The sequence below is a fragment of the Chenopodium album genome, chromosome 10, assembly GCF_948465745.1.
Source record: "Chenopodium album chromosome 10, dcCheAlbu1.1, whole genome shotgun sequence".
Taxonomy (NCBI): Eukaryota; Viridiplantae; Streptophyta; class Magnoliopsida; order Caryophyllales; family Amaranthaceae; genus Chenopodium; species Chenopodium album.
Window position 1 is genome coordinate 40,087,657 of NC_137843.1, and position 21,104 is coordinate 40,108,760.

Sequence of the window (21,104 nt, forward strand, 5' to 3'; positions counted from 1 at the left end):
GTGCTCACAATAAGTTGTATAACCAAAATGGATGAATCCAAAATCAATCATTGAACTAGAATGAATAATTTGTCACACAACAAGTATGTAAACACATTCAAACTACAATCTAAGCAAGGATTCATAAGCCATTTGAGAATAAAGAGTGAGCAACAACATTCATACAAAGAGGGTGAACAACATTCATAAGCACTATGACCATTTCAAAGAAGGTGAAGACCAACAATGGTGGTAGCAAGATAGTAGCACAATCAAGCAAAACCATAGCATCACAAGTTCATATACTCACCAATAATCATCATGAATGCAAAATTTGGGGACATGAAATAGGCAAAGTAGAAACACCATTAAAGCATTGTAGGGAATATTTCACGCATACCACACTTGAACCCCACTGTGATCATACACTTCAGCATGGTGGCGTCCAAAGGGAAGGAAACTAGAGCAAAAGAGTCTCTAACAAGTTTTAGGAACTTGTAAACCGTTCATAGGGTGAAGGTTATACCCCTTCATGATCCATGAGATCGCTAACTCCATAGTGGTCTGGAACCATGACTGGATATTCGGGGATGAAGGTACAAATCCAACCTAAAAGAGATTGAACCTGCCCTAATAATAGGTCTCTACTTTATTCTTCTCATATTCATGTGTGCTTTTTGACTAACATACAATCAATATATTAATCCTAACCCTTTTTAATCTATGTTGGTTGAATATTAATGCACAAACAAAACTATTATTGGCGATCACTTGAATTATAATCATATTAGCCTAAATAAAATTATTAATTATCTTATTAAGCGTGATTACAAGTACAAATTCCCTTTAAACCTGCAAGAGAGGGCATGATCAAGCAATAACAATAATATAATATCAAGCAACAATAATCATCATCATCATAACAATATTCTCAAAGCATAATAACATTATTAGCAAGATCCTAGGCATGATACTAACAAGATTAATAACAAATCCTAGCATGTCACTAAACAATAAAGATCAAAGCTTTAGCCCTAACATGATACTAACATGATAGAAGAAATAGGAAGCAACCTAAAAATGATACTAGAAACATACATGATATTAGAAATTAAAATAATCTAAGCATGCTTTTTAAAGAAACAGAGCAATTAAACAACTAACTTGGTTGCCTCGTATCTCTTTCTATCAAAACAATACACACGTTAGTAACTTCAAGGAAAGTATTAAATCAAACAATTAATTCAAATAATTGAAATAGGGATTTGGGACCAAACCCTCATAAATTATCAACCTTTCTCGTCTAGGGTGAAGGGAACTTCGAGCTTGGCTAGGTGTGTCTAGAACTCGTGAATGCGGTATTTTATTTAAAAAGGGAAGGCTTAGAAAAAGAGAGAAAGAAAAGCTTCTAGCTTGTAGAGAGAAGAGAAAGATGATTGATGATGATTATTAATGATTGTTAATGATTAAAAACGGAGAAATACGACCCTATTTATAGAGAAAATAGCCCGAAAACGATCAGAAAAAGACCGAATCCTACTAGGAGTAAAACTGCCTCTGTCGCAGAACGACAGAGTCCAGCGCGATACGACCTGTCGCTGTGCGACAGGTTTGTCATTCAGCGCCAGCTTTGTTGTTCTGCACTATTTCACGCGTTTTCTAAAAGCCTTTACGGAATCCTTAATCTAATTAAATTTGATTAATAACGTCTGTACTTATCTTTGAAAATCAGATTTAATCTCTTTCAAACACTTGTTTTAATCCAAATAAAATTCTTTATTTTCATAAAATATATAATTACTCTTCATAATCTCATTAGATCTCAAAACTACTTTCTAGATTATTCTTGAAAATTAAAATCAATCCTAATAACTTTAGGAATATTAATTAATGAGCCCTCCACTAGATCATTGGGCCATAAAACCATTTCAAGCCCAATTTAATATTTTGGCCATAACTTCCTCATTATTCATTGGAATTGGGCTTATAACATATCGTTGGAAAGCTCTCTTCTTCGAGCCCAATCCAACTACACCATTATTGTACCCTTATTATGGACCAAACTAAATTGGATTGGACATTTTCAGAAATAGAGTTTATTTTGAAAAACAGAAAGAAGAGTTATTTTTATTAAAACAACCGCATCACAAGACTTTTCACACTTTCACTTCGTTCGATAATCAAATGACGTGAAAGGTACTCATCACTGGGTTTGATTTTTGGGGAGAGACAATTAGGTGTCTACAGAAGCCCCCACTTTGACTGAGTTAGGAGAAACGTCTGTTTCGAAAACAAAAGTCAAAGTAGCGATAGGGATAGAGAATGATTCAGAACGTTCTGCGATCCTAAATCATTCTTGTAACGCCTATACCTGCAAACTAGCATTAGTTAAACAGATAAAAGAGTTAATAAACGCGTATCATGCACAGTCGAGCACACGTCTCTTGGGTAACCGAATTTGTTGCTGCATGCTGTTGTGACGACCTTCACAAGCTAGGGGACATCACCTGAAGACTGCTCTGCTTGTAGCTGCCTTCCATTTCCGCTGTGACAGTCTTCCGCAAGCTAGGGAACACCATCGAAGATTGCTCTGCTTGTAGCATTCTTCTGTCGCTTTGTGACCATCTTCCGCAAGCTAGGGAACATAGCCGAAGGTGACTCTACTTGTACCCATCTTCTACTTTTATGACAACTTCCGTCGTCGAAGGTGACTATGCTTGTATTCATCTTCAGTTGTTTGTGACAACTCTCCACATGTTAGGGAACGTCGTCGAAGACCATTATGCTTGTAACGATCCTCAGTTTTGCGTGATAACTTTCTTAGGAAAGTTATCGAAGATCACTGTTTGTTGATCCTCGGTTTGCTGGTGCTTTGCTGGAATGCTTGCTGTGTTGATGCTTTGGGGGTGATGACAATCCTCTCTTCTTTAGAATAGTTGCCAACACAACTCTTGAATGATGTACGACAATCCGATTTAAGGAAAGTTGTCAATGCTACGTAACAATCCATCCTAGGAAATATTGCCACGATGAAGCGACAATCCGTATCTCGAAAATTTTGCCAAAATCCAATTTTCGGAAAAGTTGTCAATGCTTCGTAATAATATGTCATAAGAACCTTGCTACGATCGAAAATCCACGTCTTGGAATATGACTCTTGAAAGCAATCCACCTTGGAATTTTGCCAATGCTATGCGACAATCCTTTTGGGAAAATATTGCCACAATTGACAATCCGCGTCTTGGAACATTTGCAAAAAAAAGTCGATCGACAATCCCCTTCGGGAAAATTTGCCACTTACTGAAATGAATGACAATCCACGTTGGGGAACCTTTGCCGAAATCTTAAGATGAATAGAGACCTACGACAATCCTTTGGGAAATTTAGCCATAGGGAACTGGGTGTATGACAATCCAATCTCGGAAAAATTTCTAAGGTTTCTATGAATATATGACAATCCAAACTTGGAAAAATTTTCCAAATAGAGAAGGAGTACGATAATCCACGCTTGGAAACTTTGCTAGAGGTGACAATCCAATCTTGGAAAAATTGTCGTTTGAAGAAGATGTGCGACAATCCACTCTTGGAAATATTGTCAATTTGAGATGACAATCCAATCTTGGAAAATTGTTGTATAGGTGATGCGCTTGCTTTTGAACCAATGCCTTGGTGCTTATAATGAGCCAATGTTTAGGCGCTTAAGCTAAGTGAGATGATCGTCGTTAGGCCGATCACTGATTGTGATTGTAATCGAGTCGACTACTAATCATGTCAATTTGCTTACAGGGGATAACTGGCGTACCAAGGAACCCAATCAATCAATATGACCATCGGCAGGCCGATCGACAATCAAATATGATTGCAATCAGGCTGACTCTAGTTGATTTGCTAAGTTGTTTGTGTCCTTTTGCTTCAAATTTTTTGTAAAGGTTACTCGTCCATCGGGGACTTAGTGTACGTGCATCTATATTTTGGACTATAGGACTTTTCTCATGTTTTTAGGGTTGACCTGAGGTTTGGTGTACTTGACTCTTGTGTGACTTTACGTGTTTTTGACATATGTATTAGACTCAACTCGATGTGATACGACACGACATGACTCAATGTTCATGACTCGTGTGTGCATTGTATTGTGATTGTGCGACTTGAAAATGAAAAAAAGTAAAAAATTTCGGTCATTTTTGTGGAGGGTACCGACTTTCTTCCGAAAAAGAAAGACACGAAAAAGAATCGAAGTGAGTGTTTGAGTGTTTACGGTGCATGTTGAATGAGCTTAGTCAAATGTATGCATTGACGTTGTATATCATGGTGCGAGGATTAATTCATCCTATGCTATCTCAATTGTTGACTCGATGATGAAAGTATTTGGGTAACTTAGGCGCGGAGGCTAAGTACTTCAAACTTTGTGATGCAATGATGTTTATGAGTGATTTTTATATGACAAGGCATGCATCAACATTGTGTTAAGATTTCATGACAAAGGGTTCCTAAGGGAAGATTTATTTGGTCATGTATCTGTGTAGTGTGTGAAAGTGACACTAAGGTTAGGCCGCAAAGGCTAACGGAGTGGAAAAATATTTTGAAAAGAGTCAAATGATGATGACTCTTAGGCTAGGTACGCTAATGATGTAGGGATCAAGCCCCCAAGTCTAGCTCTAAATGGATAGGGATGAACATTGGAAATCCCTTGATATGATCATGTATGAATGTGAATGTGAATGATTGCATTTTTATTACGGCTGCACCTCAATGTGAGGTTGTCTATGTATCCGTTAGGAATCAGGCCGGACGTAGCTCTAGCCGAACCTCGCACAAGTATGTGTATACCTCAAAGAGGTCTTTTAAGGGTTGTAGTGTGGTTAGGTTAAAGGTTTGAAGAAGAAGGGGATAAAGGCTCAAGACCCTAGATAAGCCCCCAAGGTGTGCGACCTTGCATTTGAATCTTTATATTTGTATGCTCGAGATTTCGCACTTTTGGACTCTCTTTTGTTTATATTTTTGCTCTCCCTTTTTTTTTTTTATTGCTTTTACATTTTTTATTTTTTATTTTTATTTTGATAAGTGTGGGCAATCCTGATCATGTGGTCTATCACTCACTTGGCATTCATGTTTCTCAGGCACGGTACCGAGCACTCGATAAGAGACGCAATTTGAGACGTGTTCATATCAATGACATTGGAACACTTTCCCTTTAGCACACTTTATTGCTATTTTTAATCTTTTGAAATCACTTAGGCTTTTTTTTTAAAAAAAAAATAATATTGCATAAGTTGCACACCATCCCATCCCAAGGTTAGGAATATGTAGGTTGAAAAAAGAAAGGTCTAACGTTAAACGAGGCTCAAAGTGGTTTCTCAAGAAAGGATTTATATGTGAAGGGTAAATATGATATGATATGACTACAAGGGGTGCCTCAAATCATTAGTATACCTTGTGCTTAGTCCGGTATGGATTTTTTTTTAATGCATTGCAATGATCATATGCAAGAAAAGAAATGCTCATTTTATTAAAAGGAAAAAAAAAAGAAAGAAAAATCCTACAAAATAAATCTAAGGAAAATAAAAGGTTCCTATGCTGGACTTATTGGGAAAGGATGAATAAAAGAAAGAAGAAGAGGTCACGAAATCTTGTCGTTGAAGCCCGCCTTGTGTCTTTTGCTTTATCATCACCCGGTCTTCTTGCTAGCTAGAAGTAATGGGATCTTGTTTGATTCTATGAGATCTTGAATGAGATATTGAAATCTATAACATTCATCCGTGGTATGACCATTTCCTTGATGGTACTTGCAATAAGAGTTGGGATTCTACCTCAAAGATCGCTTTTCCGAAGTTGGATCTTTAGTAGGGCCAATAGGTTTGATTAATCCTTGATCGTGGAGACGATCAAAAGCAACATCATAGGTCATTCCAATGGGTGTGAATTCCCTCTTGGGTTTCTTTTTAGATCCTTGATTATCCATGGCTAAGACGTCGTTAAGGTCAAAGGTACTAACATTGTTACTAGAGTAGGTGTTTTCAGAAGAAGAAGGATTGTCGTTCTTGTTTCCTTTCCAGCCACTGTTGTTACTATTGTTAGTACCTTTTTGTTTTGCAAGGTCATCTTCGATTTCAATACCTATGTCATAGACGGCCTTAAAAGTGTTCAAATTATGTTGATATTTCAAAGGAAAAATTGGTGAAAATAATCCCAACTTTAAGGCATTTACTTTTAATAATCCCAACTTTAGGGGGTATTCGCTTTTATTGATCCCAACCGGTAAACCAACCTGTTATAACAAGTTATGGGACACGTGTCGCAACATAATTGGTAAAAAAATACTCCGTATATGATATATATTAAAAATTAAAAATTAAAAATAAAAAACCAAACAGCCTACACCGCCCACAATTCGCCTGCCCCCTTCCAACCGCCTACACTCCGGCAGCCCCCTCCCCACCGCCCACAATCCGACAGCCGCTTTCCCCAAGCCCCACCCGTCGGAAACCCCCCTCCCCACCCCTTCCAACCACCTAAACAACCCCTCTTCCCCTGCACCGCCCTGATTCCCACCCCTACCCCCCAAAACCCTCCCAATAAACCATCCCCTCCCCTTTCCCCCACCCCAAAAACCACCCATTACCCTTTCCCCAACGCTAATAAACGTTGTTCGGGGCTAGGCAAGGGAGAAAGATGGTTTTCGGGGTGAAGGGAAGGGGATAGGTGGTTTTTTGGGATAGTTTTCGTGGGTGTGTTGTGGGAATCGGGGCAATTTAGGGGAAGGGGGGCTGTTTCGGTGGTTGGGAGGGGTGGGGAGGGGGTTTTTCGGCAGGCTGGGTGTGGGGAGAAAGGTTGCCAGAGTGTGGGGGTTGGGGAGGGGGCTGCCGAAGCGGGGTTGGGGAGGGGTGGCGTGATGGTTTTTCTTTTTCAAAAAAAAAAATCTTTTTTTTCTTCTTTTTTTTAGCCTTTTTCAACCAATTAAGTGGTGCCATATTTATTTAAAACAAATAAATATATATTACCTGTTTGACAGGTTACCGGTCACTTGGGACCAATAAAAGCGAATACCCACTAAAGTTGGGATTATTCAATAATAATCCAAAGTTGGGATTATTAAAAGTAAATGCCTCAAAGTTGGGATTATTTTTATCAATTTTTCCTATTTCAAATGCTTTGAATATTTTTCTTGGAGGTTCTTGATGAACATCCTTACATACTCCTTTTTAATAGGAACCTCAACCATATTAGCGGAAGTTTCCCTCCACTTGTTGAAGAAAGAGGTGAACCCTTCGTTTTCTTTTTGCTTTAGCATCTCAAGTTGTCTATGGTCTGTGTCGACTTGGATATTGCATTTGTATCTATCTATGAAAGTGTTTATTATGCCATCCCGAGAAGAGGTTTTCTCCTTTTCAAGGGAAAAGAACCATTGTTGGCAAACGATCTCTAGAGATAGTGAGAACAAAGTGTGGAAAACCTTCTTGTCAATCCTCTTAATGTTCATTATAGTTTCAAAAGCTCTTAGGTGAAAGTAAGAGTTGTCAGTTGGTTTGAACTTAGGGATGTCATTGGCATTGAACTTCTGCGGAAGAAGTTCCTTGTCTACTGAGACCCCTTGTGAGCTAATCCCCTAGAACCTATAGTCATTGGAGAGCTTGCTCAAGCTTCCCTCCATTCGCTCCATTTGTTGTTGTTTCGCAGGGTCATTGACTTGAAAAGCAAGGGTTTTCATCATTTCGGTCAGACTAGCAAGGTTTTGCCTAAGTTCATTAAATTCTTCTTGGGATGTCATTCTCTTAGTTTTCCTTCTTTTTCGAATCGGTTTATCAAATAGTAAGACTTAGACGAAAGTGTTGTCTTTGATTAGTCGCCCCTCTCTCCTTGACCAAGTGCTGTGGAAAGGGAAGTCATGGATGTTTATTATTAATTATTAACTCAATTCAAAATGCAATAGATGGGAAGAGATCATGGAAGAATGTGGGAGCATGATATGTATGGGGAAAGCATGTAAGATGAAAGTGGTGTATGAATAATGGAAAGTGTAAAAGAAAGAAAGTGTGAGATATGTAATGTATGAAAAGGTGATGTAGATGGAGAGATGTGGAAGAATTTAGGAATAGAGTGGACCCCCAACTTAAATGACAGAAAGGACGACTCATACATGGACCTAAGACATGGTCATGGTGTGAAAAGAGTATGTACAAAGTGTGTGAATACTTGTGAGTGTAAGTGATATGTTCAAGACTCATGTCACGACTATGTGACTAGACTCAAACAAAGGCTAAGTTAAGACTTGTGTGAGACCATAGGACTATGTGCTTAGACTCAATTTAAGGACTAAATACGGTTTTTGTCATTAATAAACTTATTATTTAGAATTGGCGTGAAGACTCAAGTAGAAAACTGGACCATCGCTCAAACGATGGAACTGTCGCATTGCGACATTGCTATCGTGTCGCGCCACAGCCACAGGCCAAACTTCGGCGTCATTGCTGAAACGTCACTCTAGGCCTGTTTCCAATGTTCTTTAGAGGGAAAATCCTATAGCCGTACTAAGTCAGGTTCGATCAATTTATTTAGACTTTAAAAACTCATATTAATTGGTTAATTAATTAATCAAAGTCCTTTAGTCATTAATTAGCTTATTTAGGTTTAATCACAAGTCAAACAAACGGTTAGTGTAAATATGCACAAACAAGAGATGCACAAGTAGTCAAGTAAGCACAATATGATGCAATGAGTTTGCAACCTAACCATGGCTCTAGTTCTCTAAAGTTCAAGGATAAGGGTTAGTCAAAGAGGGTCCATGGTTATGAGTCCGGATGCACCGCGCGGAAGGCTTACCTTTAGAAGGGTTGGCACGTGTGGATGGGACCCCGTAAGTTAAACTTGCTTCCACGGTTTGGTGAATTCACAAACTCGGATGTACCCGTCGTTGCCATGAGCGTTTGATTGGGTAGATGGAGCGTGAATTCCCAGAGGGTTATGGCCATATGTAGAACACATATGGGTTCAGAAAAGTGAGAAAAACTCAATCAGGAAGTAGAATCGAGCAAACAGTACTAGAACTGGTCGAAACAAGAAGGTAGATTTTTGGCTTGGTATTGGAAGAATTTAGCGCAAGACAACAGAGTCTGTCGCGAGACGATAACTCTGTCGCCACGCAACATTGCTGTCGCACAGCGACAAAGCCATCGCACTGCGACGGGCTCTGTTTTCTTAGCGCCACTTCCTACATGCCTCAGCAGCTTTCTATTCTTAGAAATTTCCAGTATTTCGCAGCGTTATTTCGATCCTACTTGTGAAAGATATTTCCCAAATTTCCTACGTGTAAAAATCCTATGTTTTTTACGCATTACAGATGGTCTTATCCAATGCGGACCTTTTTATACTTATGCCAATAATGTCAATAAAAATTATGCATATGAATACTCAGAATTTTTCGAGTCTCATCCACTCATTCTAAATTATTGCCAAAATAAATTTTAGGAATTAATATAGAAATCCTCCCTAGTGGAGTCGCAAAAAAACTGTAGGGAATATTTCACGCATCCCACACTTGAGCCCCACTGTGATCATACACTTAAGCATGGTGGAGTCCAAAGGGAAGGAAACTAGAGCAAAAGAGTCGCTAACAAGTTTTAGGAACTTGTAAACCGTTCAAAGGATGAAGGTTACACCCCTTCATGATCCATAAGATCGCTAACTCCATAGTGGTCTGGAACCATGACTGGATATTCGGGGATGAAGGTACAAATCCAACCTAAAAGAGATTGAACCTGCCCTAATAATAGGCGTCTACTTTATTCTTCTCATATTCATGTGTGCTTTCTGACTAACATACAATCAATATATTAATCCTAAACCTGTTTAATCTATGTTGGTTGAATATTAATGCACAAACAAAACTATTATTGACGATCACTTGATTTATAATCATATTAGCCTAAATAAAATTATTAATTATCTTATTAAGAGTGATTACAAGTATAAATTCCCTTTAAACCTGCAAGAGAGGGCATGATCAAGCAATAACAATAATATAATATCAAACAACAATAATCATCATCAACATAACAGTATTCTCAAAGCATAATAACATTATTAGCAAGATCCTAGACATGATACTAACAAGATTAATAACAAATCCTAGCATGTCACTAAACAATAAAGTTCAAAGCTTTAGGCCTAACATGATACTAACATGATAGAAGAAATAGGAAGCAACCAAAACATGATACTAGAAACATACATGGTATTAGAAATTAAAATAATCTAAGCATGCTTTTTAAAGAAATAGAGCAATTAAACAACTTACTTGGTTTCCTCGTATCTCTTTCTATCAAAACAATACACACGTTAGTAACTTCAAGGAAAGTATTAAATCAAACAATTAATTCAAATAATTAAAATAGGGATTTGGGACCAAACCCTCAGAAATTATCAACCTTTCACGTCTAGGGCGAAGGCAACTTCGAGATTGGTTAGGTGTGTCTAGAACTCGAGAATTCGGTATTTTATTTGAAAAGGGAAGGCTTAGAAAAAGGGAGAAAGAAAAGCTTCTAGCTTGGAGAGAGAAGAGAAAGATTATTGATGATGATTATTAATGATTGTTAATGATTAAAAACGGGGAACTACGACCCTATTTATAGAGAAAATAGCCCGGAAACTATCAAAAAAAGACTGAATCCTATTTTGAGTAAAACTGCCTCTGTCGCAGAACGACATAGTCCAACACGATGCAACAGCGACAGGTTTGTCGTTCAGCGCTGCTTCACGCGTTTTCTAAAAACATGTACGGAATCCTTAATCTAATTAAATTCGATTAATAACGTCTGTACTTATATTTGAAATTCAGATTTAATCTCTTTAAAACACTTGTTTTAACCCAAATAGAATTCTTTATTTTCATAAAAGATATAATTACTATTCCTCATCTCATTAGAACTCAAAACAACTTTCTAGATTATTCTAGAAAATTAAAATCAATCCTAATAAGTTTAGGAATATTAATTAATGGGCCCTCCACTAGATCATTGGGCCATGAAACCATTTCAGGCCCAATTTAATATTTTAGCCATAACTTCCTCATTATTCATCAAAATTGGGCTTATAACATATCGTTGGAAAGCTCTCTTCAAGCCCAATCCAACTACACCATTATTTGACCCTTATTATGGACCAAACTAAATTGGATTGGATATTTTCATAAATAGAGTTTATTTTGAAAAACAGAAAGAAGAGTTATTTTTATTAAAACAGCCGCATCACAAGACTTTTCACACTTTCACTTCGTTCGATAATCAAATGACGTGAAAGGTACTCATCATTGGGTTTGGTTTTTAGGGAGACACAATTAGGTGTCTAAAGCATACATCATAACATTCAAATCCAACAAAACAATACAAGGTGTGAAATTTATCATGAAAATAAAATGAAATAGAGAATTCATACCTTAAATGATGGTTTCATTCAAATGAAATAGAGAATTCATACCTTGAATGATGGTTTGATTCAAATGAAATAGAGTACAAAGAACAACTACTAGCAAACAATCCCAAACTTGCAAGTTCCACAAATCCAATCAACAATACCCAAATTCTCAACTTTGGAGAGAGAAAATCAATTTCAAAGCATAAAATTGAGTATTTGAAGTGATTTACAACCAAGAAAATTGAAAAATGATGATTTGATGATGAAATATAGCAGCAAAAATAGGCAACGCAGCAAAATGAAATAGGAGAAAGAGAGAAAAGAGAAGGGTGCGTTTAAGGGGGAGCGCAGCAGAGGTGCGCGCCCGCGCCACCACACTGCGCGCCCACGCAGACCACGCGTGCGGCCGCGCCTATCTGGGTTGCTTATGCTCGAGCAATTTTTGGTGCGCACACCGATGCACATAACACCCATGATGATGATGATAAACACGAACATAGGCATTTTCTAAACCCCTTTTCAATGGGTTCAACATCCATAATTCATGAACCCACCATCTTGAACCCACCAAAACTCAATTCTTACTCAAACCTTCCAATAAGCACAAGGACACTTCATCTTAAAAATTTGCTACGAAGATTGTTGGTAAACTAACCTCCATCATCCCAAACTACCTAAAACCCCATGTGTTCTTGAAGAGATGAGGCCACTACAAACCACTTTGAAGAATCTTAGTGGCGGTTTTAGAAACACCCATATGAGCACCACTAGGATCCGAATGGCACATCTTCAAAACACTTGGCACCTCCTCATTAGGAACACAACACCTTAGCAAGCCATCAATTACTCTTTTGTAAGGGATCATCCCACAAATAGTGCCTAGCCTCTCTCTTGAGCTTCTTCTTTTGATTTTTGGAGAATAAAGGCGGAAACTCCCCACATGCAAGGTAGTTTACCAAATCAGCAAACCATGGAAACTCTTTCACATTAACGGCATACAATGAGTCATCAAGCATCCTATCTTCAATTGGAGAACCGTCATCTTGGATTTGGGAGCCTTCAAGGCGAGAAAGATGGTCCGCCATAACATTTTCCGCTCCTTTTTTATCTCTAATCTCTATGTAAAAATTTTGAAGCTCGAGCACCTAACGGATCAACCTTGGCTTGGATTCCTTTTTAGCAAAGAGATATTTGAGAGCCGCACGATCCGTAAAAACAATGGTCTTAGAACCCAACAAGTAACAATGGAACTTTTCAAAAGCATGCACAATTGTCAAGAACTCCTTCTTCGTTGTTGTATAGTTCCTTTGAGCTCCATTAAGGGTCTTTGACATGTAGTAGATGACATGAAGCTTTTTACCCATGCTTTAAGCTAAAACTCCTCCAATGGTCGTGTCACTAGCATTGCACAACATTTCAAAAGGCAAATCCCACCTCGGGGCTTGGACAATGGGAGTAGAGATCAAAGCTTTTTTCAACTTGTTAAAAGCCTCTAAGCATCTATCATCAAACACAAATACGACATATTTTTGAAGAAGATCATTGAGAGGTTTTGCAATAAGAGAGAAATCCTTGATAAATCTTCTATAAAACCCGGCATGCCCCAAGAAAGATCTCACTCCTTTCACATTAACCGGAGGTGGAAGCTTCTCAATCACTTCAATCTTTGCCTTGTGCACCTCTATACCCTTGTGAGAGATCTTTTGATCAAGGACAATGCCTTCCTCAACCATGAAATAACATTTCTCCCAATTCAAAACCAAATTCACCTTCTCACATCGAGCCAAACACTTCTCAAGATTCTCAAGACACGCCTTAAATAAAACTCCTCCTACCGAAAAATCATCCATGAACACCTCCATTTCTTCTTCCAACATATCTCCAAATATGCTCATCATACATCGTTGGAAGGTGGCGGGGGCGTTGCAAAGCCCAAATGGCATTCTCCTATAGGCAAAGTTCCATATGGACAAGTAAAAGTTGTTTTCTCTTGGTCATCCGGGTGAATAGGACTTTGGAAAAACCCAGAATATCCATGAAGAAATCAATAATACTTGTGCCTTGTTAGTCTTTCAAGCATTTGATTAATGAAGGGAAGGGGAAAATGATCCTTTTTGGTGGATGTGTTTAGACGTCAATAGTTTATACACATTCGCCATCCGTGACCGTCCTTATAGGAATGAGCTCACCTTTCTCATTCTCTACAACGGTCATTCCTCTTTTCTTTGGCACAACATGGACCGGGGAAACCCAGCTAGAGTTAGAGATGGGGAATTTGATTCTCGCATCCAATAGCTTAGTGATTTCCTTCTTAACTACCTCCCCCATTTGAGGATGTAGATTTCGTTGTCTCTTAATGCTAGGTTAGGCGCCCTCCTCAAGAGTAATATGGTGTGAACATAAAGCCGGACTTATACCTTTGAGGTCATCAATTGTATAGCCCAAGGCACCTTGGTGCCTTCTCAAAACACCACATAACTTTTGAGCTTGACTCTCACTCAAGAAGGAACTAACAATGACGGGATAATTAGAATTAGGGCCTAAGAATTCATACCTAAGGTGTGATGGTAGAGGTTTAAGCTCTACTATTGGAACACCTTTACCTTCCTTGGTTGAGACCACTTGCAATGCATCTTGGCTTGAAATTCCCATGCAAATTTGATCATCACTCTTCTCTATGCTCTCATCAATGACTCTTTCAAAGAAAGTCATTTCCTTGCCATGCTCACCTATCTTTTCCTTATTCAACAAAACACACTCAAATGGATCATTAGAGGTGAGCAAATGCTCATGCATAGAATTCACAATATCATCCAAGATTTCAACTCTCATGAAATTTTCAAGTGAAGAAGAAGGATATTTCATGTTTTCATTCAAATCAAATTCAATAACTTCTTCTCCAACTTTGAGAGAAATCTTAGCACTTTTAACATCAATCATGGCACCCGATGTAGCAAGTAAAGGTCTACCAAGTATGATAGGAATATTGGAATCCTTATCCATTTCAAGAACAACAAAATCAACCGGGATTACAAACTTTCCTACCCTCAAGGGAACATCTTCTACCTTACCTTTTAGAATCTTAATTGATCTATCGGCTAATTGCAAGGTAATGTTGGTAGGTGAAAGTTCTCCTAACTGAAGTCTTTGATAAACCGAATATGGCATAAGGCTAACACTAGATCCTAAGTCACACAAGGCATTATCAATTTGCATCTTATAAATAGCACAAGGGATAGAAAAGTTTCGGGGATCCTTCAATTTGGACGGTATCTTGTTCATAATGATTGCACTATAATTCTCGGTTAAGCCAACCATTTCCGCCATATCACAAGTTCTTTTTCCAATCAAGATGTCCTTAAGGAATTTTGCATAATTCGACATTTGGTCAATGACGTCGGTAAATGGAAGGGTAAGATGAAGTTGCCTAAACATCTCTATGAATTTGCCAAATTGTTCATTTAGTTTTTGCCTATTGAACTTTTGGGGATATAGGAGCTTAGGTTTGATAACTTCTCTCACTTTCTCTTTTTCTTTTTCAGTTGGTTTTTCAACCACATCCTCATTCAAAGTGCTTTTTCCTTCCTCATCTTCAACAAAAACTTCCTTAGGACTCTCCTTAGCCTCACTCTTCTTGGGCTCTACATTCTCAAGAATCGTACCACTCCTTGTCACTATGGCATTAATTGGTCTCTTAGGATCTACACCTTGAGATGGTAGGGAAGAAGGGCTAGCATGCTCTTTCAAAACATTTCCCAATCGAGAAATTTGATTCTCCAACATCTTACTATGAGCCATCATGTCATTAAACTTCTTATCACTAGATGACATGTAATTATTCAACACCTTAATTTGATTTTCAATAACATCCTCCAAACTACCTCTAGAAGGAGATGATTGGGAATAAGAACTATCATTTTGCCCTTGAGCCTTTGGAGTGAAACCGTGTGGGGGACCCCTTTGATTGTTGTTTTGAAAATTGCCCCTATTTTGGTTACTCTAATTGCCCTGACTTTGATTTTGGCCACCTTACCAGAATTTTGATTATGGTTCCCATATCCTTGCCCTTGGTTTTGACCACCATAACCTTGGTGGTTATAGTTGCCTCGGAAACCTTGGTTTTTATAACCCCCATTGTGGTTATAATTATCAAAATTCCCATTATGATAGTTCCTATTCCCATTATTCTTTGACCATCAAATCTAGGTCCAACATTGTTATTAGACACATAGTTCACATTTTCATTCTCATTGCCAACATAATCATCACATCCATCAAAAGAAGCATTAGGACAATTTGAAGCATTATGGTCATATGTTTCACACAAATCACAAAACACATAACCATTAGACAAGTTGCTAGAAGGGGGAAGGGGATTTGAGTTAGCAAATGTACCTCTCCCCTTATTTTGGGAGGGAAGAATCAGTGCTTGAGATGAAGCACTCTCAAGTTTGGCTTTGATAGAGGTCATTTCCTTCCTAATTACGAGATTTGTGAGGACAAGTTGTTGAAGGCATTGATATGATCAACCGAGTACACCAAAGCACCACTTTTGCTTGTTGTTTCAATCTCATCATCTTGTCAATCCATATAATGCCTCACTACATCTTCAATGACGTCCACCACTTCCTCCTCCGTCTTGTTCATTATTGGTCCTCCAGCTCCCGCGTTATGGCAAGATTTTCCTCGAGGGCTTAGACCTCCATAGAATATTTGGATGATTTGATAGGTAGGAATCCCATGGTGTGGGAACTCTCTTTGGTATTCCTTATACCTCTCCCATGCCTCATAAAGACTTTCATTGGGTTTTTGCTTGAAGCTTTGAATAAGAGCTCTTGCTTTGGCCGTTTTCTTTTGAGGATAAAAGCGAGACAAAAACTCCTTAGTCACTTCATCCTATGTCCTCAAGGAGTTTGGTTTCACCTCCTTGTCCAACCACTCCAATGCACGTCCAATGAGAGAGAAAGGAAAAGCTTAAGGCGAATAAACTCTTGAGAAATCCCATTCACCTTGATTGTGTTGCAATACTTCTTAAACTCCTTAAGATTATTTAGGGGACTCTCATGCTTTGCACCACTATATTGACGCCTCTCTATCAAAGTAATCATGGTCGGTCTAATCTCAAAGTCGGTTGTCGGTGTCGTAGGTAGAGCAATTCCACTCTCATACCTATAGGCTCCCGGAACTCCTAGCTCCTTCAATGCCACTCTAGAATTTTCTCCCATGCTTCAAATGGCTCTAGAGAACGACCATGTGCTCTATGTATACAATCTCAAAAGAAACAATTAGTAGCACGGCTACAAATGTAGCCTAAAAGAAAGAAAATCTTTTTGTATTTTTCAAATAAATGGAATAGACTCAATCAACAATAGCAAATAACCATGCCATTCCCCGACAACGGTGCCATTTTTGACAAGGGATAAACCTAGGTCGTTGGCAACTAAGTTCCCCGATCAAAATAAAATTTGTACAACCAAACCCAAACCTAGATATAGGGGTAAGTCCAGGTCGAACTCAAGGGAATGTGGTATTTACTAAGGTCTCAAGCTAAGCTATTCTGAAGACTAAATGAGGGTTGGTCTATCAAACCTAACAACGCAATTAAACAAATATAAGAATGATATAAAGGATGCTAGGGAGTCGGGATCCACATGCACTCATGATAATCATGCTAATTGGGAAAGAAATCGATCAAGCATTCAATGCCAGGAAAAACAACAAATGCAATCAAAATCACTCAAAGAACTACTTCTTAGGGTCAAGCTAGATGTCTCTGCAAATGACTTCAAAGGAAAATCACAAAATGAGATCAATCGATAATAATAGCTTCCAAGTCAATTTTTCGTGTCATTGAAACCTATTATGCAATCTAGCATGATAGTTAAGGTTAATCACTCCTCAAGATATCACACACATGCACAAATTTCACCAACCAATTTAATCACAATGATGATCAATCAAAGTCTCCCAATTAACCATGAATTATCACTCATACATGCTTCACCCTATTCCTAACAAGTAATCTACTCACTACTTATTGCAAATTTGAACAACAAAGCTAATCTAATCACAAATTTCATCATCAACGTAGTAATCAAAATATGCTCAAACTTATCAAAAATTAAATCAAACAAATAAGTAATTCAATCAAAATCAAGAATCAAACATGAAATTGCATTAAAGAGTAAAGAATTCTTACAAAACTTTGATCAAAATCAAAGAGGAAGAAGATTGAAAGTAGCATTCATCAACATTACCAAGTTTCTCTCTCTAAAATCTAAGAACAAAATCTTTAAAATCAAGAGTTTTTCTCTCTAAAATTCTAATCAAAATTTCATAAAAAAAAAACCTAAATCTAAAGCTAATAATCTCTCTAGAAATGAAGGAATTCTATATATAGTAAAACTAACTAAGGAGAAGTTAGTTAGACGTCCAAAAGAAACCTCAAAAGGCACGGCTCTCATCCCTAGGCGCGGCCACAACTACATGGGTATGGAACAGGGGAGAGAGAGACGCGCGGCTGCTCCTAGCATCTGCGCGGCCACGCCTAGGAGCAGGGGAGCTTGGCTTCGTGCGCTCAATGATGCCCCCGTGCGTTCCACATGATGCATGATGGGGAGGTAGTCACTTGAGGCCCTTACGGTGGGTTCAACACTGTTTTTTAATGTCCACGCGGCATGAGAGCGCGACGTTGAAGACTTTACTCTTGTACTCCAACACCTTTGAGCTTCAAGAGAAAAAACCAGGATGCATCCTAAGCCTTGTATGCCCCGAGAGAACGCCAATGAGCTTCTCAAACATCACTATCTTCCTAAAATCAAAGAAAAGCAAACAAATAAAGGAGAAAATGCAAAATAAACTAAGAAAAGCAAGAAAATAAGGAAACAACTAAAGAACATACAAAATAGAGAAATTATAAGTAAAGCTAAAGAAAAAGAGGTAAAAGAGATGCAAAAGTAGTGAAAAATCATCCTAAAAGAAGCTAAATGAGTGCCATAAATGACACTAATCACATATACCAATCTATCAAACAAAAAAGAAAAAAATAAATCAATATAATTGAAAGTAAACACAACAATTAATAAATAATAAAATGAGTGATGCACAATTAATTTATCACTACCATCAGGCCACAATAAATCAGCATCAATCATAGTCTGCAAGTTCATTTGAAGTACTATGTAGTCCAATACATGTAAATGATATATATGAAAAAGGTGTGACCTGTTCTTAATAGCCCAACCAAGATACGGGCACCTGCAAACCATAGTACGGATCCACCACTTCCGCAAGCTTAGGCAACCAGCGTGGCTTTATCTTCTACACAATCTTAGCAACCAAATTTGCACGCTTTTAAAAGGAATTATACAACAAAGTTGAGAATAATCAAACAAAAAAGCTAATTAAAATGCATAATCACTTACTCCACTCCATCAAAATTAGGCCCATTAATTTTTCCCATCTTACTGAAACTTCATGTACCAAATAATTTAACTAAAATAGAGTTTAATAAAAAAAAATCAAAATTTAAAGAATGAGAACAGAAAAAAAAAAATTAGAAAAGGGTTATAATAAAAAAAAAACAAACTAACTAAATAAACGGATAGTTATAGTGAAATATAGAATTAAATGTGTAATTTATACAACAAAAAAAAAAAAAAGAAAAATCAAATCCTAGATCTAATCTATCTCTATTACTCTTCCCAGTTCAGATCTAATATCGAAAGCAAAACAGCAAATTAAAATTGCAATTAGCAACAAATTGGATATGAATTCTGTTTACAAATTAGCAATTGACCAAAAAAAAAAAAAACTTAACCTTTGAAAATTTGAAGAAGAAATATAAACTTTAGTCGTTGTTGTGTGGTCAATTAGTTGCCGCCTTAAGTGGCGGTGAAACACTTGTAGATTTTGATCCATTTGGTGATTGAGATCTATAACACCTCAATTTTTGTAGGATGTAGTAGTTGGCGACTTGATGAAGTAGATTAAAATATTTTAGGTGATAAAGGAGATGAATATAATGTGGGTTTTTAGAGAGAGGGGGTGCGTTAGAAGCTATGAAATTAGAGAGAGAAAGAAGATATAAATTTACAAGAGTAAAACTATGAAAGAAGGTAAGAGACCCGTTCAGCAAAACAACAGGTTTCTTGCATCTCACTCTCTTTTTACCCACCAAAATAGTGGACCCTAGTACATTTTAAAGACCCGTTAAATATGACGACGGGTCTCTTATCTAACGTACTTATTTTATTCAACCAAAGTGGTGGAGCCTGTTGCACATAAGGGACCCGTTATCTCTAATATTAGATTTTTCATATCAAACAGACCTATTATTGAGATAACGGGTCTTTTATCAGGGGTTTCTTTTCCAGATTTCGTAGTAGTGCCTGTTTAGTGTTTTAATTAACTTTTGAACATTTTAATGTGAGACACTAAGATGAACCATTCAAGTTTTGGAGTAATTTAATTTCATGCAATTTTATCACTCCGTTTCTATTTAATTATGGTTTAGAATTAAATATTGAGTCCATTCGATTCTGAGAATATTCAAAATAGGGTATCAAGACCAGTCTTAGATAAAGAAACACCTATTAAGTGAGCATTGAACATTATAATCGAAAATTATCCCTAATAGAGGTCATTTAAATGATGGACGATTAATGACCGCTTGAGATTAGTGTGTAGTTTGATTTATAGCACCGTTTCTTGTGCGACAAGGACATAATTGTCATAAATCATTTGCACAGGTATTGGTTTAGAACCATACTGGATCGACCTATGAGAACACTTTAAGAGATTTAAAAATCGTCATAAGTATACTTCTCATTATGGCTATCGGAACCTCTTTCCTCAACCATGAGTATTGTGAATTCTCTTGTTTGAATACTAGTCCATTTTGATGTTAGTCAAACGTCTGCCGTACATGGAGATTGTAACGGCAACACTCGGGCGGCTAGGTCCTCTTAGTAAAAGAAGCTGACAGTACAAGATTGGGAATGTCCCCCTACTAATAATAGGGAACATGTCTTTGTTGTTTACAAGGCCTTTAGAAGAGCGAGACTGTGAAAATGCATTGCCGTGCTAAGATGGATTTTAGAAATCAACTGTTTATTGACAGTCAAACTCGAATTTCGAGAAACACTTCTGGACGTAATAAGGATAACGAATAATCTTACCTTAGAGTTCATGAAGAGACATTAAGTGACATAGGAAATAGGATATACACAAAAATCGCACTTGTCCGGAAGGACAAAAGGGAGATTGATAGGAATGGTGTCCTTCGAACAAGTGTATTATTCCGATAGAGGGTTCGGAATTATTAGAAAGTTAATTATTCAGTAAGGTCAAGTGATCAGAATGCCTTGTTGGAGGCCGCTTCCGGTTAATAATATTAATCCATAATTAATATTACAGCTTAATCTTGACTGAACCCTTCGGGTCACACCCAAGCAACTAGCGATCCAACACGACGAATTAATTTGGAAGGAATTAATGAGTCCCTCGAGTATTAAATATTTAGATGTCGGAAATCGAGCTAGGAGCGTTGAAACCGAGCGTCGCAAGTCGAGTCGAATTAATAAAATCAATAAATAATCAACAATTTACCAAAATACCCTTAGCATCGGAATGCCCCGAGCAAACTGAGTGCTAGGGGCACTTGGGATAGCATGGTGGCTAGCATGTGCAACAAACCGAGCCTAGGCTGGCTGGTTGGT

The 21,104-nt window shown here is 37.7% G+C and overlaps 1 long non-coding RNA gene and 1 other non-coding gene across 2 annotated transcripts; one reads left to right on the plus strand and one right to left on the minus strand.

The window, feature by feature from the left end:
- Positions 1-16,120: 16,120 nt before the first annotated feature.
- On the plus strand, positions 16,121-16,226 carry LOC145565891 (small nucleolar RNA R71). The gene has a single exon (XR_014095251.1). It is a non-coding gene; the product is annotated as a small nucleolar RNA R71 (small nucleolar RNA).
- Positions 16,227-17,538: 1,312 nt separating this feature from the next.
- Positions 17,539-19,503, minus strand: LOC145563930 (uncharacterized). The gene is made up of 2 exons (XR_014094685.1): positions 18,610-19,503; positions 17,539-18,196 (listed from the first exon to the last, which is right to left on the minus strand). It is a non-coding gene; the product is annotated as an uncharacterized LOC145563930 (long non-coding RNA).
- Positions 19,504-21,104: the final 1,601 nt, after the last annotated feature.